The following is a 20,266-nucleotide window of genomic DNA, read 5'->3' as shown; positions in this document are numbered from 1 at the left end:
CCGCGCACTCGGCCTCTTCAGCTTCGTCCACCTCGACCTCTCCTCGCCCCCTTCCTCCGGCGCCCCGCGCCGCGACCTCGTCGCCGCGCTCATCGCCAATTATCTGTCCATCCGTGAGTGGAGCTACGCACGAGGCGTCGGGTTCGAGGTTTCCCCTGACACCTTTGCCGACGCGCTCTCCCTCCCGGCCCCGCGAAGTACCGCGTCGGTCGATCACGACCCCCCGGCCGGCGTCGACCCCGCCGCCGTGGCCTCCGCCGCGACGGAGTTCATGAAAGCGTACGTCTTGACGCCGTTAGCGGCCACCAACGGCGGGAAGCTGCCCATCTATGTCAAGTCGGCGGCGCGGAGGGTGAAGGATGGGATGGCGCATACTGTCGACTGGACATTTTTACTCTGGCGCTTTGTAGTGGAGGAGATGTTCGAGCTGAGGAAGGGGATGAGAACCGATTGGGCGTGCTACTACGGCGCATACCTGCAGAGGCTCATGTGGGTGAAGATGCAGGACCTGTTCTTGCCACCACCGGTGGCGCCACCGGAGCAAGCGGCAGGAAACAACCACCGGTCGAAAGCCGACGACAATCAGAAGCTCTGTTCAGAGCTGGAGTCCAAGATGCAGGAGTCTGAAGTGAGATCACAGCTGCTTGAAGCAGAGGTTAAGGCGAAATCAAGGCAACTTGATGCTCTAGCTGCGCAGTATCACCACGAAATGAGGAACCTCGAGCAAGATAAGAAAATGCAACTTGATGCTCTAGTTGCGCGGCATCACTACGACATGAGGAACCTCGAGCAAGATAAGAAAATGTTGCAGGATGAGGTGCACACAGTCAAGCTGCTGAATCAGGCTCTGGTTTGCAAGGAAACAGAGAGCAGGGATGAAGTGCAGCGGGTTCTGAAAGAGCTGACTCATGTGAGCAAGCAGCTAGCAGAGTTGAAGGATGAGATGCACATGGTGGAGTCACTTAACCAGGCTCTGGTTAACAAGGAAACGAAAAACGACGATGAACTTCGACGAGGACAGGAGGAGATGACAGATGTGAGAAAGCAACTAGCACATTTACAGGAGGAGATGCGCGCCATTGACTTGCTCAACCAGGCCCTGGCTAGTACTCCCTCCGTCCGAAAATACTTGTCATCAAAATGGACAAAAAGGGATGCATCTAGAACTAAAATACATCTAGATACATCCCTTTTTATTCATTTTGATGACAAGTATTTCCGGACGGAGGGAGTACCAAGGAAGCTAAAGACGATGAATTGGAGAGGGTTCGGAACGAGCTAGTACATGTAAGGAAGCAAGCAGGGCATTTGGAAGAGGAGATGAACATACTGGATTCAATCAACAAGGCTCTAGTTGCCAAGGAGAGAAAGCAGTGCCGAGTTGCAAGATATCCGGAAAAAGATGTAAGATCTAAGCGATAAGTGTGAAGGGCTAGAGTCAGACAACAAAGTCCTGACAACCAAGGAAATAAGAAGCAACAACGAGTTGCAAGTCGTCCGGAAAACGCTGATAGATGTAAGCGAGCAACTAGTAACTTCCTCTACTTTTGCACCACATTTCATCATATCATCACTAATTCCCTTTGTGATCGATCTGTTCCAACAATCTCTCACATGTTCACGTGATAATTTTGCTTTATGTCTCATTGAGTCACCGTGCTGTCACTAATTTTACTCGTAATCAATCTTGTGCATTTTTTGCAGGGCTTGCAGAATTTTACAAATGGACAAGCACATATAGGTGTCAAAAGGATGGGCGATCTTGACCTCAAAGAATTTGCAAAAGCTTGCAAGCAGGATTTATTACAAGAGGATGCACGAGTTGATTCCTCTGTTCTTTGTTCGAAATGGGAAGCTCGAATTGCAGACCCGAACTGGCACCCTTTTGAGGTCCGCATGAATGATGATGGTAAAGAGAAGGTATGGATAGTCTCCCTTCTACTTTTGTAGACACTTACATCTTGTTATAAACTTGCAAACATTTCCGTCATTCCATCTGATAGTACATGCATTACCTGGGTGTAGGAAATTCTGTTAAAGGATAATGTTAAGCTGCGGGAGTTAGAAGAGCACGGTGAGGAAATATACACTTTGGTAACAAAGGCGCTGTTCGAAATCAACGAGTACAACCCCAGTGGCCGCTACCCTGTACCGGAGCTATGGAACTACAAGGATGGCCGGAAAGCAACACCGGAAGAGGCCATCGAATATATCCTGAAATCACGCAAGAGGAAGCGCTGAGCCCATGTAGCTACAGGCTCCATGTGCTCCCTTGGCTTTCGTATAACTAGTGCTTACACCTTGAACTAGACATAATGTGATTTAGTGTTGGTAGATTAGTTAGGTCTTCGTAGTGCTTCGCTTGTTCTCACGGATCATGCAACTAAATTATCATGATTGCCTTTTGGTTTAATACGCTTTTACTACTAAGGTAGTTTAGTTAGTGTCGGGGATATACCCCGCGGTATGACCCGGCCAAAAGTATGACCCGGTCAGACTTGGCGCTTCATCGTAACCCGCCGGAGGATTGGCGACTCACGGGTCTGGCGGTTCACTGGTGTGACAACTCATGAGCCTGGTGACTTAATGATGGCCCCGATGGCGGGTCAGATGGATGACAAGGGCTCAAGGCCTAGTAGGCCGGCTCATGTTATTGTGGGACGGCTTAAGACGGAAGGCATGAGGAATATTTCCTTTACGAGGAAGCAAGACCCGTACTTGTATCCGACCTGAAATAGAGAATAAGTTAGTTCTAATCCTACTAGGACTCTACATGTAAGCCGCCCCTTCAACTTATATAAGGAGGGGCAGGGCTCCCCAAAAGAGAGACAAGTAAGAAGAAATAATCTCTAGGGCTAGACACAAAAAGCCGGCTTACCGGCGACTTCCTCATGACCATAATGAGACCTAGCCACAAACAGCATGTAGGGTTATTACCGAATGATGTTTTTCGGGGCCCGAAGCTGTCTAAATCCTCGTCTATGTTGCGTTGCGTCTCTCGATTCCGTCCAACCCCTCTCAAGCTATGAGATCAATGAAGAGATGAAAACTGCTTTCGCCGAGAGGATAGGAGAAAACTTGGATCATTGATAAGCACCACAATAGCAACATTCCTTAGGGAAGGCTTTATGTGAAATATGACACAAGATAACTCCAACGAAGAGATTAATGGATTTAAAATACCTCATTCTTGACAACACGTGAATCGCGAAACATGAATGGAAATTGTCAAGAATGATATAACACCACCTGAAAAGATAAGGTAGAAAGAATTGCACTTCAAAATGCAAGAAGAAGAATACTTGAACTCCTCAGAAAAAAAATATGTGTTGAGCAGCATGTTTATTTTTAAGTATAGCTTGGTGGATGTTAACTTCAAGAGAAATCTTGAAGAACAATTGAAGAATGAAAAGAATCCTTGACGAACCACCATGTAGAGCCTCCATGAAGAACTCCGGTAATAAAAGGATGATAAAAAGAAAGAGAAGTTGAAAATACAGGGTGAAGCCTTGCGATGATTTAGATGGAGCCTCGCGACGAGATAACCGAGAAAACTTGGAACTCCGGAAAAGAAAAGAAGAAACACATATAACTGAGAAATTGATATCACTATGAACTCCGGAAGAAGGAACTAACCACTTGGATGAAACAAGAACAAGAATTATGTTATGCGTATCCTTCACCAATATAAATTGATGACAAGCAACGGATTTGGCATACTACTTATTCTCGTAGAAAGGATTAAGAGAGATATAGCGTAAACTTGAGAAGGTATTGATGGAACCACCAGTGGGATTGAAATAATGAAAGAAAGAATGAATTGATATGATAACGAAGTAAATGAAATCTTGAACGAACCACTGTAAGAATTGAAAATGAAAGAAGAAAAGATAAAGAAACACCGGGAAGAATTAGAAAACGAACGCAGATACTTGAGAGATTTAGATACATGAGAACGAAGAGATCATGAAACTGATTAGAGGATATTTGAATGATGCACCCGTAAGATTTGGAGAACAAGAGCTGAAGGTTGAGAATGAGGAATTATGACATGATGGCCTTCGGAGGAAAGAAATGGAAACAACTCATGAAATGCTTCGGATGGGTGAAAAGAATTCTCACAATCGAAAACAATTATGAGAGGATGGAATCAAGCTTGAACTACGCATCTTTGGAAGAACGGGTAAGGATTTAAGAGGAACTCTTCTTCGGTCTTCAAAATTCGAGAATGACGACGAGAAACACCACCATGAATTGTTGAGATATTCCGGGAGAATGAAAAACACAGAGGTTGAGCCAACAATGAAAAATAATTTGAAAGATCTTGGAGAAAGACATTTGACTGATGATAATTCATTCTTACGTCAAACTTTGCAATGAATTTGAGAATCACTCCTGATAATTAGAAGAGTCAGGTAAGATCCTGAGAAAAGACCTGTGGGTTAGGGCCTACTCAAAAGAAAACACCGTTGAACGATTTTGAAGAGAGATTGCACCGGTTGAATTAAATGACTAGAATGAGATAATAATCTCCAAATAGCTTGAACGGATCTTGAATGAAAAGACGAGCCTTCTGAGATATATTCAACACTCGAGAACGAAGGAATATCGAGAAGTGAATGATTAAGAGGTGCACCGGCATGAGAAAACATTTGAAACGAGGAAAGGATATGATCGACAAAGCTCGAATTGAATCCACCCGAGAAGAAAAGAGAACGAAGAATGATAAACTTGAAGCTTCCTTAGTATCTTCCTGAGAATCACCGGATAAGAACATTGACGGACAAGAATGGAGAGACTTCCCATCAATAAAAGGATACATGATTAAGAAATCTGAGTCCTTGAAGAAAAAGGGTGGGAGGGCGGGAAAACAAAGGCAACTTGGGGCAGATGGAATGGATACCGTTGAGAAAACTTAGAATTGATCTTACGGATGTTGAGATGATCGGATCCACTTGAAGAGAAGCACGCCGGTTGGAAAAGAATTAACATGACAATCTCAATGATGAAGAAGGATTAGCACTATCATAGAAATATGAGAACACCATTTAGGGAAGGTATGGATCAACACTTGACATCGAAGCAACTCGAATACCACAACTCAAAACAAAACAAAGGATTTGGCTTGCAGAATAAGCCGGAACAAACATATGATAGAGATTCCGTCCGAAGTTTTCGTGGTGGGGCCCACACGGGCTCGATCGTATAGCACCATCATGTACAAGACAGTGCACATGACATACGAAGTGTCCCCGGACCAGCATAGCCAAGGGTTCTTTAAGACACAACGAGACCACTGTAAAAACGACCGTGGATAGGCGGACCACTAGACGTCGAACCCCAATCTCATACCATGCATCTGTCGAAAAAAAACTAGAGCTACTTGAATTCCCACCTATAAACTCCCGAAACTTTCTGGTTATGCAATCTGGTGTTGGGGATACAGGGGAAGCAATATATATCTCACCCAAAACTAACAATCCCTACATCCAGCTGTATCCATCCGTCAACACATAACCAAGAAACCTTCGGAAATCGTGTACCTCAACCTTCGAAAAGCATCCATTATACGAGTTATGGCAATACTCCCGAACTCCCGCCCCAGTACTGGGTGGCGTCGAGGTTATCTCACCAACAACTGCATAAAAGAGATTTTCGATGTCGGAAAACTCAGGTATTCCAGAACTGCAACGATAAAATTATGACGACAACACCTCGGAGCTCAACTCCCCGGGACACTGCCACAACCCCTAAATGTCAGGAGTCACCAATAACAATGTTCTCGTCATAAGAATATCGGAACGATCCCAAGATACCCGCGTGAACCTAAATTTTTTTAGTGAAATTTATGGAGAGGAAAGACAAAACATCTACGTCAGGAGACCTCACCAGCGCGACGAAGGGGCTGAGGAGTAAAAAGAATCCTACTCTCCGATATATATAATCCTAAGACTCAAAACAATTTTGTTCTAGACTCAACAACGTCAACGATTCGATCAAGCAGGGGGCTCCTAAGTCGGGGATGACTCTGATTACCAACTTGTAACACCCACGATGCGGCTATATCTCCCACGTGTCGAAGCACGACTTAGAGGCATAACCGCATGGTGGTTTTGTCGCAAGTGTAAGTGCATCTAGTGCCACCCCTAGTTGGTTTTGGAGTATTGACGACAAAGTTGGTTGAGGGACTAATGCGTTTGTGAGAATTGCAGGATAACGCAGGTAGTGTCCCTCATTGATTCGGTTTACCTACCGGAGATGACCCCTAAAAATGTATGAAGACATTGACGACAATGGTGGTATGAGAAGATATTCATATTGAAGACTATGACATGAGAAGACATTGTGTGAAGACTATGGAGCACGAAGACTGTGTGGTTTCGTTGTTTCCTTTTCTTCTTTGTTGAGTCATAGGAACTACCGTACTGTTAAGTGGGGTCCAAGTGAACTAAGTCAGAGTGACTGAAGTGATGCTCAACCCAAATCCTATGTCTTCGAGCGAAGACAATGAGAGAAAATCTTATCCAGAGTTGGATGAGTCAACTTTGCTTGTAGCCCAAGTAAAGTTGCCGTGTGTGTTTGAAATCTGACCGTTGGAACACGTGTCAGTTCCTTAGTGACCCAGGGTCATTTCGGACAAATCAGGTCGGGTTGCCTAGTGGCTATAAATAGCCCACCCCCTACACCATAAATTGGTGGCTGCTCAGAGTTAATATACGGCTTTTGTCGTTTGAGAGCAACCCACCTCGAAGCATTTGAGAGAGAGAAATCCTTGCGACGACAAAGCCCAAACACCCAGAGCCAAAGAGTGTTAGGCATCACTGAAGTCTTTCTGTTTGTGCGACCTGAAGACTTATTACACTTGAGGACTGTGTATCCTCCAGCCGGTTAGGCGTCATGTTCTGAGCATCCAAGAGTCATTGTGGATTGCCGGGTGAACGAAGTCTGTGAAGGTTTGGAAGTCTACCTTGAAGACTTACCAGAGTGATTGGGCGAGGACTAAGTGACCTTAGCTCAAGGGGAATAAGGTGAAGACACGGTCTTCTGAGTTGAATCTCATTCTCCCTAACCAGACGTACAGTTGTCACAGCAACTGGAACTGGTCCAACAAATCCTGTGTCTTCAACAAGCAACTGGTTCTATCTCTTCCCTCCTTTACTTTGAGTTTATCTTCGTGAAGTCATTGCTTATCGTTTTATCAGATTGACTTCATTGCTTGACTACTATTGTTGATTGGCTTTATACTATCTTCCATCCTGATCCTACTACCTAGCTGCTATTAATCTTCGAACGTTAATGCTATTGCATACTTGATTATGGCTTGCTTGTTGTAGTTTATCTTCCGTTGCATATCAATTAGGTTATTTCTATTGTTTGTCTTTGAAACTTCCATGTTTTGAAGACTTTCATAAAAATCGCCTATTCACCCCCCTCTAGTCGATAACTAGCACTTTCAATTGGTATCAGAGCAAGGTACTCCCTTGTTCTATGTGATTTGGTTTAACCACCTAGAGTTTGGCTATGTCGACTGCAGGATTGAGGAATGTATCTTGCCCTACCTTTGACGGTCATGAGTATCCCCGGTGGAAAGCCATGATGAAGAAGCCACTCATGGCTATGGACAGTGAACTGTGGACCGTCACCGAGATTGGTCTCACCGATCTATGCAAGATGGCGGAGGCTGATGATATTCGTAAGTACACTCTACTGAACCTCACTGCGAAGGATGTCATCTGCTCCTGCCTGTCCCAAAATCAGTTCAGGAACATCATGCACCTCAATCACGCGAAGCTAATCTGGGACCGACTTGCTGAGGTCTATGATAGTCATCTTAATCGTCATGATCCTTGGCTTGATGACTACAAGGAGTCTCTTAAAGAGATGACCTTTCCATCTGAACCGTCTTCATCTTCACCATGCCTCATGGCAGGGGGTGCTAAGGTAACTGAATGCTATCTTTCTGAAACTAGTGATGATGAATCAGGTGATGAATTTGGCCCCAGCTATGTCAAACTTGCTTCCCTTGCCACTAAACAACAAAGAGCTTTGGAAAAGATTCAAAACATGCTTAGTAAGAGCGATGATATGTTGGGCGAAGAAATGGATCAGTCAAAAGCTTTGGCTGATAGTCTTCAGAGACTTCACTCCAAGTTTTACGCCCTTCAAGATCAACATAATGCTCTCTTATCTGATCATGAGAAACTCTCTTCTGAATGTCTTCAAAGAGAGCAAGATCTTGAAAAGGTAAGAGTGGATTATGAAGATCTTCAAAAAGAGAATGAGTCATTTCGCGCTTAACAGATCAGTCCCGCTCAGGATGAATGTGAACCACCATGCTTAAAATGCATTGAGCGTGATAACGCTACCTCTATTACTGAATGTTCCACTGCTGCTACTGTTGCTCTGTCTTCAACTACTGATGTGGTAACTAACCCCTCTGCGGAGGATACCACTGCTATTGCTGATGAAAATGCTAGGTTGAAGACATTGCTTGAAACAGGGATGTATAAAAGTCTGAAAGGGCATCAGACACTTTGTGATGTCCTCAAAAAGCAGATTCTGAACCAAAACCCTAGGAAAGAGGGTGTTGGGTTCGAGAGGAAAATGAATGCTGAAGGTTCCTACTGGAAGCCTGAGCAGTATCCCAAAACCACATGGGTTGCTGCAAAGGAACCTTCAGTGGATCCATCTACTTTATCTGGATTTACCTGTGCTAATCCTATTGTCATTGATGAATCTTTTGATGCAAACTATAAACTGTTCAAAAATCAAAATGGTGAAGTGTTTTCCAGGTATATTGGTACTAACTGCAAGAATGGAACTCCTATGAAGAAAATCTGGGTTCCCAAAATCTGCCTTAAGAATCTTCCAGTGAATGTCATCATGACACCACCAGGGAAGAAGACAAACCCCAGACCAAAGGCATCATATGGTCCAACGGCTACTTACGAACACATGACTCACTTGAGTCACCCTAACGCCAATGCTTTGCAGGGAAATCATACTCAGACTCATGAATATGAGCGTGTGTCTTCAAATCGCTATGTTCATAGAACTAAGAACTTTTCTGCTTATTCACATGATTATCATTCATCTCCAGCAAGGCTATTTGCTAGGGCTTCAAAGCCGAAATTCTCAGATGCTGCACTTAGACTCATTGCTTCTAAGCCACCCCTGAAAATGTGGGTGGTGAAGAAGAATTAACTCTCTTTTGTAGAATGTGGTCTCCAGCCAGCAATCAATGGCGTCTGATGTAATTGCTGGGGACCTAAAACATAAAGGGACGCATGATAAAATGACTTACTATGTATTCCACATATGAATCACTTACCTGTCATACTGTGTGCTAACTTTCATCTATGCTGTGATAATCCATGTATGCAACAACTGCTTATGCTTCACAACATACCTTGTGAAGCCTATCCTCCTAACTGCACTGTAGGGCATGTCACCAAAAGCTTCAGAATGGATTATTGACAGCGGATGCACTAATCATATGACTGGAGATCAAAGTCTTCTCATGGACTCACCATTACGTCCATCCGACAAGAGTCAAATCACATTTGCTGACACTGGTAAAGGCAAAGTATTGGGTCTAGGTAGAGTTGCAATCTCAAAGGATCAACACATGGATAAAGTGATGCTTGTTGAATCCCTTGGATTCAACTTAATGTCTGTCTCAATGCTTTGTGACTTAAACATGATTGTGATATTTGGAAAATATCATTGCCTTGTACTAATGGAATCTGACAAATCTCTAGTCTTTGAAGGGTATAGGAAAGGTGATCTATACATGGTAGATTTCTCAGCAGGTCCAAAACTTGTCGTATGTCTTCTTGCTAAAGCTTCAGAATGCTGGCTCTGGCATCGAAGACTGGGGCATGCTGGCATGATGAGCTTGCACACTCTCGTCAAGAAGAAGCATGTCATAGGCATCGAAGGTGTCAAGTTCAAGAAAGATCATCTGTGTGGTGCCTGCGAAGCTGGAAAGATGACAAGGGCCAAGCATCCTTCGAAGACAATCATGACAACATCTCAACCCTTCCAGCTGCTACACATGGACTTATTTGGACCTACCCACTACTCCACCCTCACAACAACGGCGTGTCTCTATGGCTTCGTCATTGTTGATGACTACTCAAGATACACATGGGTGCACATAATTCTCTACAAGACTGAAGTACAAGATGTCTTCAGACGATTCGCAAATCGAGCAATGAACAACTATGGCATCAAGATCAAGCATATCAGAAGTGATAACAACACTGAATTCAAGAACACCGGCCTTGATCTTTATCTGGATACAATGGGAATCACTCATGAATTTTCTGCTCCATACACACCACAGCAAAATGGCATTGTTGAGCGCAAAAACAGAACTCTTATTGAGATGGCTCACACAATGCTCGATGAGTACAAGACACCAAGAAAGTTCTGGCCTGAAGCCATTGATACAGCTTGTCGCATCATCAATCGTGTCTATATCCATAAGCTTCTGGGCAAAACATCCTATGAGCTCCTCACTGTAAGAAGCCAAATGTCAGCTACTTCAGAGTCTTTGGTGCTAGATGCTGGATCAAGGATCCCCATCACAAGTCAAAATTTGAACCCAAAGCTCACGAAGGCTTCATGCTTGGCTATGGAAAGGATTCACACTCTTACAGAGTCTTCAACCTCTTCCACTACAAAATCGTTGAAACAGTGGATGTGCGATTTGATGAAACCAATGGTTCACAAAGAGAAATTCTGCCAAGTACACTTGATGAAGCTCCTTCCTGTGAATCTATCAAGTTGATGGGAACTGGTGAGATCATGCCCTCTGAAGCACAGCCTGAAGAGGAACTTATCATTTCTGCACCAAACCAACCTGAAGACAATGCTCAGACTGAAGACAATACTTCCAATGATGACAATGATCAGCATGAGCAAGGTCTTCGTCCAGTTCATCCTCGTGTTGCAAATGAAGTACAAATTGAGAAGATCATTGACAGCATCAATGCGCCTGGTCCGCTTACTCGCTCAAGAGAAACACAGTTAGCAAACTTCTGTGGGCACTTTTCATTTGTGTTAATATCAGAACCCAAGAAAGTTGCTGAAGCTTTTATGGAACCTGAATGGATTCAAGCCATGCAAGAAGAACTTGAATAGTTCAAGTTGAATAATGTTTGGAAACTTGTCAAGCGACCTGACCCTCGCAAGCATAACATTATTGGAACAAAGTGGATATATCGAAACAAGCAAGATGAGCATGGTCAAGTCGTCAGAAACAAAGCACGTCTTGTGGCTCAAGGATATACTCAGGTTGAAGGAATTGACTTCGATGAAACATTTGCTCCTGTTGCTAGGCTTGAAGCCATTCGCATACTGCTAGCCTATGCAAATCATCACAACATCTTGCTATATCAAATGGATGTAAAGAGTGCATTTCTCAATGGCAAGATTGAAGAAGAAGTATATGTTGCACAACCACCTGGCTTTGAAGATCCAAAACATCCTGATATGGTGTACAAACTCAACAAAGCACTGTATGGCCTCAAACAAGCTCCTCGCACTTGGTATGATACAATCAAAGACTTCCTGAAGAGCAAAGGCTTCAAACTTGGATCCCTCGATCCCACACTCTTCACGAAGACCTATGATGGTGAACTGTTTGTGTGCCAAATATATGTGGATGACATAATCTTCGGCTGCACCAACCAGAAGTACAGTGATGAGTTTGGGTACATGATGCAAGAGCAATATCAAATGTCCATGATGGGAGAGCTGAAGTTTTTCCTTGGTCTTCAAATTCGTCAGCAACGAAATGGCATCTTCATATCTCAAGAAAAATATCTCAAAGATTGCCTGAAGAAGTTCGGCATGCAAGATTGCAAAGGTTACACGACGCCAATGCCAGCCAAACATCATCTTGGTCCCGACGACAATGGTAAAGAGTTCGATCAAAAGGTATACCGCTCCATGATTGGTTCTTTACTTTACCTATGTGCATCTAGGCCAGATATTATGCTTAGTGTTTGCATGTGTGCTCGATTCCAAGCGGCACCAAAGGAATCGCATCACTTAGCAGTGAAGCGAATTCTTAGATATTTGGCTTACACCCCAAAACTCGGATTATGGTATCCAAAGGGCTCAAGGTTTGATCTGGTTGGATTCTCGGATGCTGATTATGCTGGTGACAAGGTGGATCGCAAGTCAACATCAGGCACATGTCATTTTCTTGGACGATCACTTGTCTGTTGGTCTTCAAAGAAGCAGAACTGTGTATCACTCTCAACTCTGAATCTGAATACATTGCTGCTGGATCCTGTTGTGCTCAGCTTCTGTGGATGAAGCAAACTCTCAAGGACTATGGCATCGATCTGAAGCAAATCCCTCTCTTCTGCGACAACGAAAGTGCCATCAAGATAGCCAACAATCCAGCCAGCACTCGAAGACAAAGCACATTGAAATACGTCATCACTTTCTCAGAGATCATGTTATGAAGAAAGAGATAGATATCATGCACGTCAACACTGAATAGCAACTGGCAGATATCTTCACAAAGCCCTTGGATGAGAAAAGGTTTTGCAAGTTACGGTGTGAGCTAAATATCTTGGAATCCTCGAATGTCCTGTGATCAGGCACACATCCTAACACTTATGCATGTTGATGACTTAGATGTGCAACACACAAACTAATGTATATCTTCAATCAATGAAGATTTACACTATGAGTGTGAATATATTAACATGGAATTTGACTTCGGAGCGCCACGATAATTGTGCGCCGTGTCTGGGTCTAATACTTCCTATACGGTGGGTAACGCCACCACCAAATTTCTCTGTTTGAAGTGTTTCACTCATGGCGTTATTTTGCAAAGATTTCGCATTTGGTTTGTCTACAGTTTCAATTTATCTTCGTGATTTTTCTGCGCTATAGTGATTTGATTGCATATATATATACTAGCGTTCTGTCCTCTACAACATTCACTTATAGCTATGTCTTCAAGTTGAATCTTTTGAACTAAGTGAATGTGATCGGACCCTAATCTCTCTATGCTTACTATCTCAAACTCTATTTGTCCAAATCATATGCATTCTATTGAAACTGTCGAATGTCTTCTCTGCATCCTTGTCAGCAGAAGACACAGAGACAAAACATCAAGTCCTATTTAAATGAATCATCTAAACTGTCGATATCCAGAGAAGCCGGAACGAACATCCGACATACTTGGCGGGCGTGGGAACGTGGGACAATTCTAAGTATGTTGCATGCTTGCCACATACCCCTCAGATGTGAACCGCCAGGGGCACCAGCGTAATTGCGCTGTGTCTCTCACCTACTTATAAATACTTGTCCCCTGCGGTAAAGAAATCCTTCTTCCACCTCTCCACCTCCGTCAAAACCCTAGCGCCACCGCTAGCTCGCGATGACGCCGACGACGAAGCGCTTAGCTGCCGCGACTTCTCCGACGCCATCCTCACGCTGGCCGCGGACATCGTCCTCTCCGCCGTCGCCGTAGGTGTCCTCCGTCGCCAAGTTAGGGCATGGTGGGCTGAACTGCTCGGTCTCTCATTCTTCCCATCTAGCAGTTCATCGTGCGGTAATTATGACTCTATTTTTACCACCTTTTTGATCTTCATAGATTCATCCTACTTACTGAAAGTGGTTTCTACCTACTCAATGTTAGATCTATTCTATCTGCATCTCATAATGCCTAGTCTATTCACTTAGATTTCCTATCTAGTTTGATTCCTCACTTGTACTTATTCACGGATTGGTACAAATCTGGAACCAACTCACCACATATAAGTGAATGTCTTCGCATCATGAGGTTAATGTCTTCAAACTGATTTATCTTCAAAATCTTCTGAGAATGCATATGACCTCTTCCCCTTCCTTCGCATCTCTAATGCTATCATAGGTACATATCCGTGGGAGAATCCCTTGGTTCTCATAGTCTGCATTCGTTTGCAGAATACTTACAGCATCATATCAATTCTCCTGAAGCCAGTTCCTGCTTGACCAGCAAGCGTAAATCTCTGAAGCCTCTGAACGTATTGAAGCCATTCAGTTTGAAGTTCATGGCTATAGAGAAATCAGTCAGGAAGGGTGGCAGGCAGCGTCGTGGGGGAACTTTGAAGGATCTGCCTAAGGATCTGGCAGAAATGTATAAAACAGATCCTGAAGAAGATTACAATTGCAAGACTCGAATCCAATGGATTTGACGCTATTGGGCTGAACAGTGATACAAGTACAAGTTCGTCACCCAGGAGTATGCAGAGAAGTATGCTATCAAGAGTCCTTGGGGTGATATTCTCTATCGAGGCCTTCCCCCCAAGAACAAAGCTGAAGCCATTGCGCAAGAATTCTATCCTTGCATGGTCCGTGGGCCACAGCCTGAAGAAGCCGACCCATCATCATTGCTCTGGTGTCGCGACGACAATCTCTTCAAGCGCAACTTCCAGTTTGCTATGTCTTCAGCAAAGGAAAACAAGAAGTCATGGGGATTAGACTTCAATCCTGGTCCCTCTGCTCCCCGTGAGGATGGGACACGTGAAGCTGAAGAGAATAGAATTGGCCCCTTTGCAAACCTTGATGGTCTCATCTCCTACGTCTTTGTTCATGGTGCCAGAGTGGATCATCCCAACAATGATGCTGATTCTGATGAAGCCCCTGCTCCTACTCCAAGGCCGAAGAAGCCAAAGAAGGTTAAGGTTTCATGATCAGCCGCACCTCCAAAAGCTTCTCGTGTGAAGCCATTGGCCACTGCACCTCCTGAAGCCAGTGTGCAGTCTGAAGATCAATCTCATATCTCCAAGAAGACGAAGAAGAAAAGGCAACTTGTCAGGCATACTGATCAAGCTCTGACTCCTGCTGCTATTCTGCGTGAAGAACCCATTGATCTATCAAGTGATGAAGATCTTGCGGATGATGCTCTTGAGCAGCTGATAAAGAGCAAGGAAGAGGCAGAAATCTTCAGCAATTTACCTCTCTTTGATGTGGCCATCATCCACAATTTTATTGATGAGTGGTTCGACACCCCAAACGTCAGCTTTGAAGATTTACAGCTTCCAATTGGCCTCAGCGTCTCTTTCAATGGCGCAATTGCTTCTAGGCTGGCTCTCGCTCAGCGAATCGTTGAGCTCAAGAACAAGATTGATTATGAGAAGGCTCAATTCAAGAAGCATGTGGCCAAGCTAAGTGTTCAAGACGTCCGAAACTTCAAAGTCATGCTGCATGAGCTTAAATAAGCTTTTCTGAAGAAGCGCCAAGAAGCTCAAGGCTCTCGTGAGCACATGAAGAGTTTGGCTGATAAGTGTGTGCTTGCCTACAATGAGGCTGAGAAGCGCAAGTCACTTGGCCGTCCTGGCATTGACCCCAGGATGGCAGCAAAGAAAAAGAAGAAGCTTCCTGTTGATCAGCCCGCGCCTTCAAGCCAAGAAGCTCCACGCATTGTCTTCCCAAGTAGCATGACTGGCTCGAAGCAAAGGTCACCACAACCGCTTCAGAACAGAAGAAGACGAGGGCTGCAGAGGCAGAAGCCAGAAAGAGGAAGAATACCGAAGCCTCTGATGCCGCTCCCTCCAAGAAGAAGCGCAAGACCAAGAAGAATCGGGCTGCTCCCACAGAGCCCCTTTTTGTTGAACCCATCTTAGTGATTCATCCTGCATCTGCATCTCAAGAACTTCACATGACTGTTCATGAGCCTGCTTCCACTGAGGCTCCTGAAGCTGAAGATATTCCAGCAGCTGAACCCACCACTGCTGAAGACATTGGTCATCATGACAATGTTGAAGATGATGAAGTTCTTCCTCAGATCGAATACAATGTGGTATCATCGCCTGTTCATACGAACAGCGAACTCATCAGCATTGGTCGTCCTCTAACGCCAATTGCACAGGATGATTCATGGGCTGATCGCCCGCAAGAACAAGACTCCCCCAACACTCCCCAACAACAACAAGTCACAACATCCGTACAAGCTGAAGAGGATGAGGGCCTGCCCACTCCATCTCCAAAAGCGTCGCCAGTACTTTAAAGGCTTCGCAAAGGACCAAAGCCTCAAGCTCCTCTTCTGAGCGTTCCAGAAGGAGAAGTGCATCATCAACCTGTTGCACGTCAAGTGTTTTCAGAAGCCACTCCTGCTGTGAATGTCTCTGTGTCTGAAGCACCTGCTGCTGAAGACAATTCGGCTGCATCAGCCGATGAAGAATGTCAAGAAGAGCGTGTCTCTACTCCCCCCATGCCTGAAGAAACAGTTCATGAAGTGAACGTGTCTGTGCCTGACCCTCCAGCTCCTCAAGTGGAGGTTGAAAATCCTGAAGCTGCCACAACCAATGCAAGTGAAGCCGATGACATTGTCATGGCTGAAGCTAATGTGGAGCTTGCAACAACCAGTGTACCTGAAGCTAATGCTGCCACTGCTCCTGTTCCGCCACCAAGGCCCTATACAATTGAGCAGACATATAACCACGGAGAGCTAACAATAGTCAGATGGCCCGTTCTGGTCCCTGCGCCTAATGTCTCTGGTCCTCAATTTGACTATCATGTTGAGCATAGGCCTCAAGTCCAGAAGCCCAAGCCAAGACTGCCAAGGTTTCCTGGTACTGCCACCGCTGTCGGGTCCTTCAATGCTAATGGCTTCAAGAGCCACAACACATTCTTTGATAGCTCGAAGAACCCCTACACGAAGCCAAGAATTGCATCAGATCGGTTCTGGAGTCATCAGCAGCGAAGCTATTACTCCTGTGTTCTGTATGATCAAGGGTGCATCTTCCCTCATATGCGCCTCGACACAGAAGCCATTACTGGACTCCCCTGCTTAGAAGAAGCACTTGACTGCTTTCGTGATGCTTGGCTGCTCAGTTTTGTCACAGATAAAGAACACTGGAATGAAGAACTATTGCTTCAATTCTATGCCACACTGCACATTCGCGGCTACAACAAAGATACGAAGACTTGGATTCTTGAGTGGATGACCGGAAACGTTCATCATGAAGCCAAAGCTATGGATATCATCAAGCTTACAGGCCTGTCCACTCCCGGAGAACTCTATGAACCTGGCTGTCAACATCATCGCAATGCCCTGGAAAGCATCTTTCATAGGCCTGAACCCAATATGAGTCAGATGCTGAGCATGATGAAGCCTTTGCCCCATGACGCTGAATATCCAACAGAGTTCTTTGTTGAAGACCTTGAGTATCTGCCACGCACCATATATCACATCATCAGGCGGACTCTATGGCCTATCGAAGGACATTCATCAGCGGCAAAGCTTGAAGGAGCTATGAAGACTTCGGTCTTATACATTTTCAATGGCATCAGCTTCAATGCACAAGATTACTTCATCAGACAACTTGCTGCCTCCGGCTCTGATCTCTTTGGTCTGAAGTTTTATGCTCCATGGGTCATGCGCCTCATAAAGCGACACTCTACTGTCAACTATCAACCTTCTGCTCGCAATCATGTGATTTTTCTACCTGAGGTTGATATGTCAGTTGAAGCTATATATCCTGACCCTGCCAAGAAGCCTCTTTGTCTTCAGAATGCCGAGCACCAAAGCTTCACTCAACCCATTGAAGGTGTTCAAGCAGCTACACGAATCTATCCATTGGCTGGAAATACTCGTCTGCCTCATCGAGCACCTACTGAAGCCACTGAAAGCACCATTGCCCAAAGACCTCGGAAGCATTCTCACGTTCTCAATGATCGAGAACTTCTTGTGGCCCTTCATCAAAAACAGGATAAACATCACTTTTGGCTCAAGAGACAGATGCAAAGCCTCTTGGTGGATGTTAACCGCATTCGCAACCTTGCCACCAAGAATGCCTTTGTTGCTCACGAAACTTGCCGGCGATCATGGAAGAGTTTGACCCTGCTTAGTGCTGAAGCAGATCTTCAAGACGATGGCTTCAATGAAAGATTTCAGTTTGACTCCACTCCTCCACGGAATGCTGTCTTACGAAGAACTCCATCTCTTGAAGACTCTGAATATTCTTCCTCCGCGGCAACGGTAAATGCCAGAGTGATCAATGATGAAGATGATGCTACTTCACCACCTCCTACTACTACTGCGCGCATCGACACTGCACCAAGTTCATCTGCACCGCCACCCAACGACAACAACCCTGCTGCTTCATCTACTCATCAAGAAGACAAGTAGATGCTCTATGTCTTCAAACCTTTTTGGTCATTACTGACAAAAGGGGGAGAAGCGTATGAGTTGATAGTCTTCAAGCGGGTTCATATGGGCGGTTGCGTTATATTTTGCCTCGTTCTTACAACTCTTGCGTTTTGAAACATTTGGTTCTCTGAGTTGTAACACTTAAACTTGATGGTCGTCTGCTACTTATTTGCATTTCCACGTGCGATGATAACTTCCGCACTTAAATCATCCTGCAGACGTCCATTTTTCATTATGCATGTCATCCTATATGCTATATCATTTCATGCATGATGAATTATCTTCATAAGTTGAAGTGGATCTCCACAAGTACAACCTGTCATGTGCATTTGCATTCCAAAATCAAAGTTATTTATATGCACATCTTCAGGAGGAGCCCTTGCTACTTATGAAGACAAATTCCTATCCTTTAAAATTTCACATACTTTATCCCCGTTGAAAACTTCAACCAGTTTTTCATCAGTCACCAAAAACGGGGAGATTCTAAGTGCATCTAGTGCCACCCCTAGTTGGTTTTGGAGTATTGACGACAAAGTTGGTTGAGGGACTAATGCGTTTGTGAGAATTGCAGGATAACGCAGGTAGTGTCCCTCATTGATTCGGTTTACCTACCGGAGATGACCCCTAAAAATGTATGAAGACATTGACGACAATGGTGGTATGAGAAGATATTCATATTAAAGACTATGACATGAGAAGACATTGCGTGAAGACTATGGAGCATGAAGACTGTGTGGTTTCGTTGTTTCCTTTTCTTCTTTGTTGAGTCATAGGAACCACCGTACTGTTAAGTGGGGTCCAAGTGAACTAAGTCAGAGTGACTGAAGTGATGCTCAACCCAAATCCTATGTCTTCGAGCGAAGACAATGAGAGCAAATCTTATACAGAGTTGGATGAGTCAGCTTTGCTTGTAGCCCAAGTAAAGTTGCCGTGTGTGTTTGAAATCTGACCATTGGAACACGTGTCAGTTCCTTAGTGACCCAGGGTCATTTCGGACAAATCAGGTCGGGTTGCCTAGTGGCTATAAATAGCCCACCCCCTACACCATAAATTGGCGGCTGCTCAGAGTTAATATACGGCTTTTGTCGTTTGAGAGCAACCCACCTCGAAGCATTTGAGAGAGAGAAATCCTTGCGAGGACAAAGCCCAAACACCCAGAGCCAAAGAGTGTTAGGCATCACTGAAGTCTTTCTGTCTGTGTGACCTGAAGACTTATTACACTTGAGGACTGTGTATCCTCCAGCCGGTTAGGCGTCGCGTTCTAAGCATCCAAGAGTCATTGTGGATTGCCGGGTGAACAAAGTCTGTGAAGGTTTGGAAGTCTACCTTGAAGACTTACCAGAGTGATTGGGCGAGGACTAAGTGACCTTAGCTCAAGGTGAATAAGGTGAAGACACGGTCTTCTGAGTTGAATCTCAGCCTCCCTAACCAGATGTACAGTTGTCACAGCAACTGGAACTGGTCCAACAAATCCTGTGTCTTCAACAAGCAACTGGTTCTATCTCTTCCCTCCTTTACTTTGAGTTTGTCTTCGTGAAGTCATTGCTTATTGTCTTATCAGATTGACTTCATTGCTTGACTACTATTGTTGATTGGCTTCATACTATCTTCCATCCCGATCCTACTACCTAGCTGCTATTAATCTTTGAACGTTAATGCTATTGCATACTTGATTATGGCTTGCTTGTTGTAGTTTATCTTCCGCTGCATATCAATTAGGTTGTTTCTATTGTTTGTCTTCGAAACTTCCATGTTTTGAAGACTTTCATAAAAATCGCCTATTCACCCCCCCTCTAGTCGATAACTAGCACTTTCAGCAAGAAGGGTCATCTTCACACAATCCCATGTAATGAACAAGAATGGGATAAAGAGAGTTGGCTTACAATCGCCACTTCACACAATACATAAATAGATTCATACATCATCCAAAATACACTCATAGACCGACTACGGTCAAATCCAAATGAAAAGAAGATAACCCCAAATACTAGATCCCCGATCGTCCCGACTGGGCTCCACTACTGATCATCTGGAAACGAAACATAGTAACGACCAAGGTCCTCATCAAACTCCCACTTGAGCTCAGTTGCGCCACTTGCG

This window comes from Triticum dicoccoides, chromosome 6B, assembly GCF_002162155.2.
Source record: "Triticum dicoccoides isolate Atlit2015 ecotype Zavitan chromosome 6B, WEW_v2.0, whole genome shotgun sequence".
Classification (NCBI taxonomy): Eukaryota; Viridiplantae; Streptophyta; class Magnoliopsida; order Poales; family Poaceae; genus Triticum; species Triticum dicoccoides.
The sequence above is the reverse complement of the archived record's forward strand: the minus strand, read 5'-3'. Positions refer to the sequence as shown.